At 41.8% G+C, this 11687-nt stretch overlaps 1 protein-coding gene across 2 annotated transcripts in view; it reads left to right on the top strand.

The window, feature by feature from the left end:
* Positions 1-457: 457 nt before the first annotated feature.
* itgb1 (integrin subunit beta 1) overlaps positions 458-11687 on the top strand; it is a 29406-nt gene continuing 18176 nt past the window's right edge. The window contains exon 1 of one of the 2 annotated variants that reach the window (XM_022754030.1): positions 458-787. The gene's annotated coding sequence lies outside the window, so the exon portion shown is untranslated. The remainder of the gene's footprint in view (positions 788-11687) is intronic. The other variant, XM_022754031.1, reaches the window with a different exon arrangement.

Below are 11687 nucleotides of genomic sequence, written 5' to 3'. Positions count from 1 at the left end.
TCTGCTTTCCTCTGTAGTGTATTGGGGTTTAATGATAATGAAAATGAACTGTTTTAATTACACTGTACATGTAAAAGCCCAACTAGGGACAAGAGTTGAAAATTAGCAATAGCTATAAATTCTCTGTGCAACACATCTGTTTCCTCTTTTGTATTAGAACTATGTTAAATTGCATCATTCCTATTGCAGTAAATAAATAAATAATCTAAAACTAAATCTAAAAATATGGTAGCTATATGTAAACCCAAAGTAATTATATTACAGAATATTTTAAAGTCAAGTCTATAATCATGAACGTGCTTGAATGGTTTTAGTTAATTTTTTTTTTTTTTTTTTTTTTTTTTTAAATCACTCATTAGATTTGCATGCGAGTCCGGGTTTTTATTTTGGAGGTTCTTACCGGAAATGCTCTACAGTACACTGTGTAAGCTAACGGTTGTATAGTTCAGGCAGCAGGAGCAGAGCACTGCTGGTCTGTCCCTCCGTTTTTCCCGATTTAGATCGAGGAAAAGAGGTCCTCACTGCCGCTGCTTAGACTTTGTGTCAGTTCAAGCTGTCGAGCTGTTCCCGCATTTGGTTTTCAGTGTAAACTGTATAAACATTCTCTCTGTGGAGGTAGACTGAGGGGAATGAGTAGCTGGGGAAATCTACCGTGACTTTTTCGGAGGAGAAAGTGGCCCCCGGTGCCAACAGGGCAGATAGTTGCTGCAGCGTAGCGGGTCATCACTGGGAGCTGGACACGGAGAGCTAGCTCCTTCTGAATGTAACAGCCCAGCACGGCGCCAAGGTAAACAGGCTAATACAGCTTCTCTTTTTTTATTTTATATTTTTAATCTTTTGCTGTTGTGATAATTTTGTCGTGAATTCTAGTATGTTTGCAATACTTAATATTTAAATCCATGATGGTGTTAAGGTACTTAAAGGAATTTCCTGTCTATTTTAATTCTCCTGTATGGACTAATGGCTGCCTATTGTACTCAGAAATGTGACCATATAGTAGTTTTACATGCTTTATATATAGTGTCATTACAATAATGATATACAGCATTCAAGTATAGGAGGGTTTTCCTTTCAAATCGGTGATTTTTAATTGCTGGGAAGTACTTGTGGAAATATAGGGCTTATTGCTCTTTTAAAAAGTGATGGTAATGAGGGTGGAGGTTGTATTAGAGCATCATTATTAAACTAATCTGCATTGTGGATACTGTGGTATTATTTATCCATCATGGAACATGCAAGAAGCTGTTGTTGCAACCCTCCTCTTTAATGTGGATTGTCATATGACAGGGCTTCAACAAGTGATCTCACATGGTCTATTTAAATTACTCAGGGGTCACTTCACATCAGATGATGGTGGCCCAGAGGGAGAGAGGTGAGAGGAGTTTTCAAGTGCTGAGAGCGTGGGTCAGTGAAGCTAGTTGAGTAGGACTTCAGTTTGAGGATGTACAACAAAGACATAAGGATACATTCAGAGGCTATGTGGCGAAACATAAAGAGTCTGCTGCTTGTTATTGCTCATGCAGTGCATGACTGACAGGCTGCACAGGATCCATTGATTGGATCAAGCAATGACGCCCCCCCCCCTCATTTCATCTGAAAGAGAGCAGGAGGATAAAGGCCTAATAAATACAGCCGACCGAGCTGACTCCACACTGTAGCCGGAGAGCCCAGGCATCAGTTTAATCAGGGAAATGGAGGCAGGAAGGGGTGGAGGACAGACAGCATGGAGGGGAGGGGGAGGAAGGCTAATTGAGGAGGAGGGTAAATGTAGGACAGTGGGGAGGGGTGGGGGGGGGGGGTTGAAAGGCAGTAGCTGGAGCCAGTAGCCACCAGCTGAATGGATGTGACCCCAGACCCCCAGGGAACAGCTGCTGCTACCGGGGCCAGGGCTCCCACCTGATTTACGAGGCCACTTACTGCACGCGCGAGGCCACACCCAGGCCTGTCTTCCGCACATGTGACGTTAGTGTGTGTGTGTGTGTGTGTGTGTGTGTTTGTTTGTGTCCTTTTCGTGAGTGACATACACCTTATGTGTGAACTTGTCCCCTTGAGGCGGAAGTGATGTATGTGCAATCTGTGTGTGTGTGTGTGTGTGTGTGTGTGTGTGTGCTGCTGCTGTGTTCGTATGGTACAGAAGTGATGAATGTGTATGATTACCCTCTGCGACACATGCTTGGTGCCGAAGGGGGGATCTCAGGCTCAGAGGCGTAAAGTGGTACAAATAATCGCCTGTTACAGTTATTTGCCTCCACTGCTCACACACGCACACACACACACACACACACACACACATCCTTATCCTGCAAGTTTGAGAGCTGGTCTACAACCGATGATCCCAGAAGAGCAGTTATCTATGATGTTATGCAGTAAATCACATGCTTGACCAACAAGCACAAACCTCAGCAGTCTTTCCTACATTCTGAAGGTTTCTTAAACCATATGGTGATTAAGAGTCTGTTAGATTATAACAAGACTCAACAATTTTCTGTGCAACACAATAACTTCCTTTCCTGCTTTTGTTCTGTTCCATACTTCTGAATATCATTTTTGGCACAGATCTGTCTATTTTTGCAGCTAGATTGCGGGGTGGGCCGTACTCTTGGTTTGGGTTTGTGACCTCTAGAGCTGCTTTTAGCTAAAACTTTTGCCTTTGCTTTTCCCTGATGCATTCTTTCTCTCCATGTTTAGCTCAAATAAACTTTTGAGAGAGGGCCTCCTGCTTCTAAAAACAGCTTCCGAAAACACCGGAGAAGATTGGCGTGGTTAAAGCTGACCTCTGCTTGCCAAGGTCTGCTGAGAAAACAAGGCTAAACATGTTATGTTGGTAGTAAATAGTAGCAGACTTTTGTGGGCTGCGAGTTCCGTCACAATGCGTTTATTCTTGTGACAGTGCGAGGGTTTAACTGCGAAGGCCTGTGAGTCGGGAAAGAAATGTTTATGTTCCTTTCATCCATGGTTTGTGTTTAGAAATGTGGCTTTATTTACCAACATGAACACTGGCTTGTCTTTCACCAACACTTACAATAACAGAGCTGTAACCAAAGAAATAGTCATTATACTCAATCAAAAAATCAGGGCCCAGTATCAAACCTCAAAATTTTCTTCGTATTTAATACTGATTTATTAATGCTTCTTTTATTTTTGCCTTTATTAGATGAATCGTCATGATTTTTTTTCTGAATTCTGTGTTTTAATAAATAAATGGTACTATATTATATCTATTTTATCTAAACGCACAGTCTAGCATATCTAGAAGTCTGTGTAGGCGATAAAAGTTCATAACAAAGTTTATAAAACTGGTCTTGTTGTCACACCTTTGATCATTTACTGAGAATCAAGCACTCGCCATGTGCCTGACTTCAGTGTCATATATATATATATATATATATATATGTGTGTGTGTGAACACATAGAACCAGTACAATGCAAATTCTGTTCTCTGCCTTTGTGAATGTGGTCTGTTGGACGCTGACGTCTCAGGGGTGTTAGGTGAGTCACCAGCAGGCTCAATAGTTCAGAAACAGAAACACACTGCAGGACTGTAATTTCTTAACATGGAGGCGCCGTTACTCATTAATGTTGGGAAATTACTATATTTGCAGATATGCATATGATGTGCTTATCTGATGTAGTCATTGCAATAATGCTTGCCAGAAATTGTAGAGTATTATATAGTAAAATTGACTGTGTGAACCCTTTTACATTACGTAGCTGCCCCAACAATCTATACATTTTAAAATATAACAGACAGTGAAATTAAAAAAAGCATAACTTTCTGATATGCAAGGGAACAGTGTTGGGTAGCAACATGTTAAACTAATGTGATTACTTTTTTTCTGTAATGATTAGTGTAGTGTGATTACAGTAGTTACTAATCCCTGTAAAGCTCCTTCACTTTGACATTTGGGGGTCGACTTGTTGGCTACGTCACTGAGAGTTTGTTGGAGGGCTGATATCAGACTGATCCAGGATGTGGTTGATTCCAAAGTTGTCTTATTTAAATTTTTTTGAATATTGGTTAGCTGTTGTGGAAAATGTTAGCCACAGGTACTTGAACATTCAGAGGTCATCTGTGTTTTTCAGTTGGAGGGTGTATAACTGTGTTTCTGAGGTTAGGATTTCTGCAGAACTGTGTGCAATCATTGAGGTTGAGCTCGCTGCCGGACGATCAGTAAAATTCCTGCAAACTGTGCAGCTGCCTGCTTGTTAAACTACTGTGTCTTGTTTTCTATTTCTACATTTGCATATTACAAAAGATGCAAAGTGTGTTGTGGAGGATTTGGAGGTGTTTAAAGGCACTTTTTAGGGGCTGACAGTCGAGTAATCAAAGTAAGGTACCGAGTGACACTGCAGTGGAAGTAGTGTTTTCCTTCCCTTAATGATAAGAACTCACACCAACTGCTGCTTGTGGAACTTCACCATATATTGAGGCAGATCACTAGCTTGATTTCTAATTCATTCATTTATATTCAACACCAGCTGTACACTTCAAGGACATCAAGCTTTAAAGCTGTATAGCAGGGATGGTTCTCTAAAGTACAAGCCTTTTACTCAGAGTCTATTGTTCAGATTAAGCAGCACAGCAGAGCTCAAACACAGTTTCAGAACATGGTGTTCAGTCAGTGGCTCCGAAGAAAGAGAATCAAACATGACAGATATTCCTGTAGTGTTCCCAAGAGGAAATGCATGCAACCATAGAGAGCTCACTGTTTAGCTCTGCAGAGTTTTCACTCTCCCATGGTAGCGGAAATGAGGCCCTCTAGTTCAAGTGTCAATTCTGGGGCCTAATGAAAGACATCTGAGTGTCATTAATGTGCCCGTTTTCAAACGTTAGGGCCTCAGCAGAAACAAGCAGAGGTGTCCACAGCTGGCCTGCTGCAAGGTTCAAATCCGATTAAGACCCTACTTTGACATCTGTCTGCGTAGCGAAAACAGAACTGCCTGGGGTTTAATGTGGTAGTTTCCATATAGTCTTTATGACGTTTAGTTTCTGTTGGACAGCTTTCATACTGCAGTTTGCTCTCTGTGCTGCTGTTCTCATGTGTCATTGTGCAGTTGGTTCGTCCTGAATTCCCCTTTGAGCATGACATTTGTAGTTATGAGTGAAATGTCTCAACAACTATTGGATGGATTGCCATGAAATCATTCCTTTTCTCCTCAGGAAGCACTGTAATAGCTTGATGATCCTGTAGCTTTTCATCTAGTGCCACCATCAGGTCAAATACTTTGGTCTGTGACCTTAGCAGTACTTTGTGTGTGGTGCCAATTAGTAAATGTTAGCATGCTAAAGGTAAACAAAGCAATTATACTCAAGATACTTTATAACAAAGATGACGCATTACAAGTATCACTAATGGTATGAAATGATTTACACTTCCTGTCTACTTGCTGCACAAATCTTGTGCAAACAAACACTAACTGATGAATTTGTTGTCTGTGTCAAAACAATACAACAATAACATACACAACAATACAACACTGGCTTTATACAGTACAAAATTTCACCTGATTTTGCTGCTCATTTTTATCTGATAAACCCAGTAGATCATATCTCTCGTGAAGGTGTGTTGCTGAGATAGAGACAGGTCTCAAGTAAGTTAATTTTCCCCTTTTAGTATCAGAATGTTAGGAACATCTGTGGCTTGAGAAAAATGAATCCAATATTTATTTCGGTGACTATCGGGCAAAAGAATTGATCATAATCTGTGATCACGTTCACTCCCCCCCCTGGAGTGAACAGACTCAGACCTGCTGCTGGTCTCCTAAAGGGGCGGGGAGGTGGCGAAACCCACATGATGCAGATACAGTAAATGATGATAACTGCGGTGCCTCCCTTCTCAACTGTCTCTAATTATACCCGCTAAGCATAAATCTGTTAGCATTGTAGTTGTGAGCATGTTAGCATTTTGCATGAAGCACTGCATAAGTACAGCCTCAAAGAGCTGCCAGCATGGCTAAAGACTCAACAGAATTCAACAGCTGAACCACTGACTTGACAGATATGTTTTTAAGCAGATACAGTTTGTTTTCCGGTAGCAACAGCTCTTCTCCAGCAGACAGACTGTTGGGACCATTAGGTATGGAGAAATTCAATAATCACTTCACAGCTGTAAATATTTGTCTGAGATGTCGGTGTGCTGTCATATATCTAAATGATCCCGCTCACGGTCACTGCAGCACAGATGCTGCTCTGATTGTTGTAGTGGTCCCAGAGAATTAATATCTGTGACAGCGTTCATTAATTTGCGGTGAGGTCCTTTGGCTGTGTTGTTAGCATTGTATGAAGTAGTTTCGTGCCTTGTTTGGCTGTTCCCAGAACTTAGATTACGGTGATGGCCTGGTTTAGGTTTAGAAATCAGACACGCTTGATTCACAAAGACAATATGCTGCCGTTTTGGCAGCTCGCAACATTTTCAACTCTCTGTAACAAGGCAGTCTGCTCCCCTCTCTCTGTTCTCTCTGCATTTTCTTCTTTTCTCAGTTGATTGCCAAGTATGTCATCTTTATGGCATCAAGAGGGAGATGTGGCTCGTTTCCAAGAACCATGATACAGGCTTCCTGTCTGATTCAGTTGAGCTTCCTGTGTTTCAGCAAAGGAAGGGCCGATTCAGCAAAGACAGGGAGTTTGGGGAGGCTTATTGTACAGCAGATCCCAGCTCTACAGGCTGAGCCCTGGGCTCACACTGTCACAGCCAGGCAACCCCACAACAGCCTCAAAACTAGCCTGCGTTTTAGCCTAGTGGTTGGTGGTGGGAACCGGATGCTCTGCCATTCTCTAGATCTGCTTTTAGAAGAACACCATAAACGGTAAAACAGATGGCCCCCTAAAAATGTCTGATTTCACAGATGCCTGAGCAAAGCTTGTTCCTGTCAGGTTTCTGTCTTTGACCTCAAAAATGCAACAGTACAACAGCATTGGAGCTACTTAATTATGAAACACATTTTCCTGTAAACAATGACACATTGCAGGGAAATTTAACTAATTATATTATTCACACTTAGTTAGTTGTATGAGATGTGAATTCTTAGCTGTATGAGTCCATGTGGTTGAGGCAGATTTGTGTCTCTTGTGATTTAGTCCACCTATTTAATGATTGCAGAGGCCAGGTGGGGAAGACAAGTCAGAAATAACTTGTTAGCACTGCACAGCTATTTTCAACACAGAGATGGAGCCATGATTAATGATATAGACATGGCTGTCCCCCCCAAAGGTTGTGGTTTTGCCTTAATTGTTTGTACTGGACTGGACTGGGAGGACATGATGTGATGAGACCTGAACACTATTCAATACAAATATATTTTGGGTGCAGAAAAGAAACCAGAACTGCTTAAGTGTTATTGATTGGAGTGGAAAAGTTAGAAAGTCCTTCCAAGGCAATATCCCTCCCAGAAGCGTATCTTTAGCCTCTGTCACACAAGGGGAATGTTGGCAGACTTCAAACCAACATGTGTGGCTAAGTGTTTTGTGTAAAAAGCAGAGCAGAGTTTTCAAAATCAGCAGCCTGTTGAAACAAGGCTAAAACTGGAATTTAGGCTGCAGCTACTACCCCTATTATTCAATTTAACTGTGACAGAGTGTCTCACTTTGGCTCCACCAAACCATTTCTGCAACTGCTGTAAAATACCTGATTAACAAAGACAAGTGGCATTCAATTTACATACTGTGTTACCTGAATGGAAAAACACGTAGACCACTTGTACCAATACGTCTACAGGTCAACAAGCTTTCTGACACAATTATATGTTATCATATTTTTTTCTATGTAACTTTGGCATGACAAAATAACACATTCCTCTTCTTACAAATGCAAAGTGTAATGCACACAATAAAAGACACTGTTGCAGAATTCAGTACACTCAGGGGTTATACTGCTGCAGCCTTGTGGCCGGGTCACACCAGCATTTAAAACAGACAGAGAAAATAATCTATTTCATTGGAATCACCACAATCAGTGGATTCACTCCTCAAATGAGACTAGTTTAAAGATGCTCATAAGACAGGAGTCAATGGTACAAATCCATCTGCAAGCATGTATTGTTCTCTTAGCGACTGAGCTAACCAAGTTGTTAGGGCAATTTATTAACTAAGCTAGCGCAGAGAGCTATTTTGAGTGATTTTAGCAGTTAGCTTATCTGCTACAGTTGTGTATCTACTAGCTCTGCAACTAGTCACCACATCTACCAAATGTTTCACAAAAACACTTTGTGAGAATGCTGTGCCACTTTATGGCGTGATGGACCTTGGCGCAGACTTGTCTATGTGTGCCATTTGTTTCTGCAAGTCTACAGAAATGCATGACAAACACAGAAAAGTCTTATGGGGGATAATGTTGGCAAGCTTTGGATGGATATTACTGTAATTACTGTAATTCAGTTTGCTGCCTTTATGACTCATTTACCTGTGCTTCTGTTACACTATGTCTAACGTGTCTCTCATAATTGCCATTAACAAAGTGTTTGCAGCAAAGTTACATATTATATAGTTACACATATCTCACTCAATTCCTCATTCAGTGTGTGACTTCAAGGAGGGTTCTGACAGGATGGAACGATCTGACAGGCAGTTAGGAACTAGGAACTAGTTGAAACTACTTTGAGGATATTACTTGAGTCCTAAAATTGGTAGACATTTTGAAGATTATGTTTAAGGTGCACAGAGAAGTTTGAACCATTTCTCAGGATGTGAAACAAGAAGCTGATGTCATTAACACTTATGTGTGTATTTCTAAAAATAAAGAATGGCAGCCTGTATCAGACGTGATGGAAACTCTGTGGCAATGCTTTTGCAAGCTCTCGCGGTTCCACTCCATCTCTCAGTGTTCAACACAGTTATTTTCACTGCATCTGACGAAGCTTCATCTATTGAGGAATAGCTTGACTACTGGAATGCTCATGTAATGTGGAAACTGTGATGACATTTCTAGTGATTTGGACCTTCATCCCTGTCATCTGGAGTATTTTTCCCATTTTTTTCTCCTGTGGAAGATCACTTTGGTAACCACATTGCATTCTCTGCCCATATCAATGTCCTAGAAGCAAAATACCAGAAGATTAAAGACATCACCATCTCATCTCATTAACATTATTTATCGCACAGTGGCTCTTTTGGCGAAGGGGGGGCAGTGAGTGGGAACACTTTAAAGATCAGACCCTCTGTCGTGGTCTCAGAGGGCAGTCTGATTCATTGCTTTTGTCTCCAATGAGAGGGTCCTCCGGATGGTGGTGGAAGGTGGGAGGTGGGGGGTGGGGGTGGACAGAGACACAGACGGACACTGTTTGGTATTCTCCTCCTATTCTGTCGGGCGGCTTGTACGTCTCAGAGCTCAGACGTGTTCTCCGCTCCGCGCTGTTTGAGGGGAATGTGAAGTCAAGGGGCCGCTGGTTTGGCTCGGCTCACTGTGGCGGGAGGGAACCGAGGGATTGTGTGCGGTTGGTATGGGGGGGGGGGGTGGAAGTGGAGGATGCCACAGACAACACTGGAGTGACTGAATCCATCTGAGAAAGAAATATTAATTACCCTCAAGACTAACAAAGTCTGTAAAGTCTTACATACGGTAGCTATGCAAACCTGTTCATTCTCACTTGGTTGCCTTCATCAAATTAACTCGTAAATATTCTGTTGACATTTAAAAGACTTTAACAACCAGATGAATACTGTACAAATGGAGGAGGGAGGATTAGGAGAGACTAAAGGGGCTAACTCAGCAGAAACAAGGAAATTCTGTAAGATCCTTCCTCTGGAGTTGAGGCAACTCCTTTGCCTTCGACTTCTGCACCGCCCTTTCCTGTTTTTCCTTCTTTTCCATTCCTTTTTTTCGCGACCAGAGAAGAACAGCCATTCTGAGTGAGGGAAGCCCAGGCCTTCTTCCACAAAGAGCGCTGTGACTCTGATCCACTACCAGTTCTCTGCTGGGGCTGCTGCTGCAGTGCATGCTTTACTGTTTCCCCCCGCTGCCTCCCTGAGTCTGCTGGTCATTATTCATGGCGGTGCTTGCTTAAGTAAATACTTCCAAGCACTTGCAAATCCAGCTCGATTTTAAGGAAAGTAAAACCACTCATTCACGGCTAAGGTTTGTGTGGCTCAATTAAGCTGCACCAGAAGTTTTCACGTGGGGGTCCAGGACCCTCTGGAGGCTCCTTGAGTGGACACTGGAATCAGTGCTGAATGATATATCGAATGAATGCAATTATGTTCAAATCAACTAATTACAATGTGCACATAAGGGTGCTTTTATTCAAAAAGTAACATAGATGATATTTCTATAGATTATTATAATGTCTTCAGTCACCTAAAACTGTAACGTGAATTGTTGCACACTGTCATGTCTGCTGACTCTGGGTGGTTAGCTGCCTCTGTCCATCTCATTGTGAATTTAACGATCGCATCTACAAGAGAGAGGCTGTAAGAAGACTCTGAGATGATCCAAAAATTCTTACATCTGCCATCAATTTTTGCTTGATAAATGACTTAAATTTTCTTCTTCTCCTGTGTTTTATTTGAAGAGTTGATCCATAAGAAGATATATTTGTGGTTTTAAGAGCCAAAAACCATCTCAGTGTAGTTTTACATCTCCTCTCCCATTCTTCTCTCTGGAGCTCTAGTAACAACAGGTCGATGAGCCAATCAGAAGAGAGGAGGCTCTGAGCCTTTCTTCTGATTGGCTCACTGTTTTCTGAGAGACTGAATAAAAATATAGCAGATTTCAGTTGAACACTTGGAGAAACCAAATCCTGGCGGGCTGGAGGCTGGGTGCAGGCATAGGTGAGGGTGAGTGTTTTGTTGTGAAATCACAAGGTTACAGAAGTCCTGACAGTAAGTTTTAAGACAGTTTTTGAATACAGGCTGTGTGGATGTTATCTGTGGATGGTGCACTTACTTTCATAGTATTTATATAGTACCTGCTTTTAATCAAAAAAGACGTGGACTCATCTCACTTTCTACAATATGGGACCTTTTAAACAGTAATGAAATGTCTTTTTTTTGTTTTTATTTGATTGACCAAACAATTAGATAATTGTTTCAGCTGTAGTTAAATACTGAATTAATAGCAACAAATTGGAGAAAGGGGGTTTTGGGAATCAGGGTGTTATAATTACAGAATCTCTGCATCATGGGTGTCCTGACCCACATTTCCGCAAAGTGCAGTAACAGTGTTGCAGGTTACTATCCTGGTCAGGCAGTGTTCAGTCCCTCAGGAATGCCTGAGAGGCTCGGCCCGTTTTAGTCACGCACCACAGTGTCTGCCATGCATCACCTTCTCCTGCCAACTGATAGAGCTCATAAAACACTGGGCTGCTATTAGTCACAGCTCAGGTGTGGGTGACAAGTGGGCAGGCTTTGAAGAGTAAAATGTGCATGCATGCTGGTGTCTGACTGGCAGACACAGGAAGAGCGTGGGAGCTAAGAGAATAACCAGCACAGCTCTGTCTTGCTGTTGACAGTAAACTGGCTGGAATTTATCTTTATCAGAATATTCAAGCTGTTTATGAATGTGAACTTATTGGAGCGTGCACTTTTCAAACCTCATACATCAAACTGACTGTATTATTCATCTTTATTTCACTCAGTAATACAAGATAATGTTTCTTGGCATTATCGTGCTTCTTCAAAATGTGGATATTGTTCCTGAGCATGATGGTTCCTAGAAGCTTTTCCCACAGAGGAGGGAAGTTTAAGGCTGTTGTCA

This window comes from Seriola dumerili, unplaced genomic scaffold, assembly GCF_002260705.1.
Source record: "Seriola dumerili isolate Sdu_G_001 unplaced genomic scaffold, Sdu_1.0 BDQW01000216.1, whole genome shotgun sequence".
Classification (NCBI taxonomy): domain Eukaryota; kingdom Metazoa; phylum Chordata; class Actinopteri; order Carangiformes; family Carangidae; genus Seriola; species Seriola dumerili.
The sequence above is the reverse complement of the archived record's forward strand: the minus strand, read 5'-3'. Positions and strand labels throughout refer to the sequence as shown.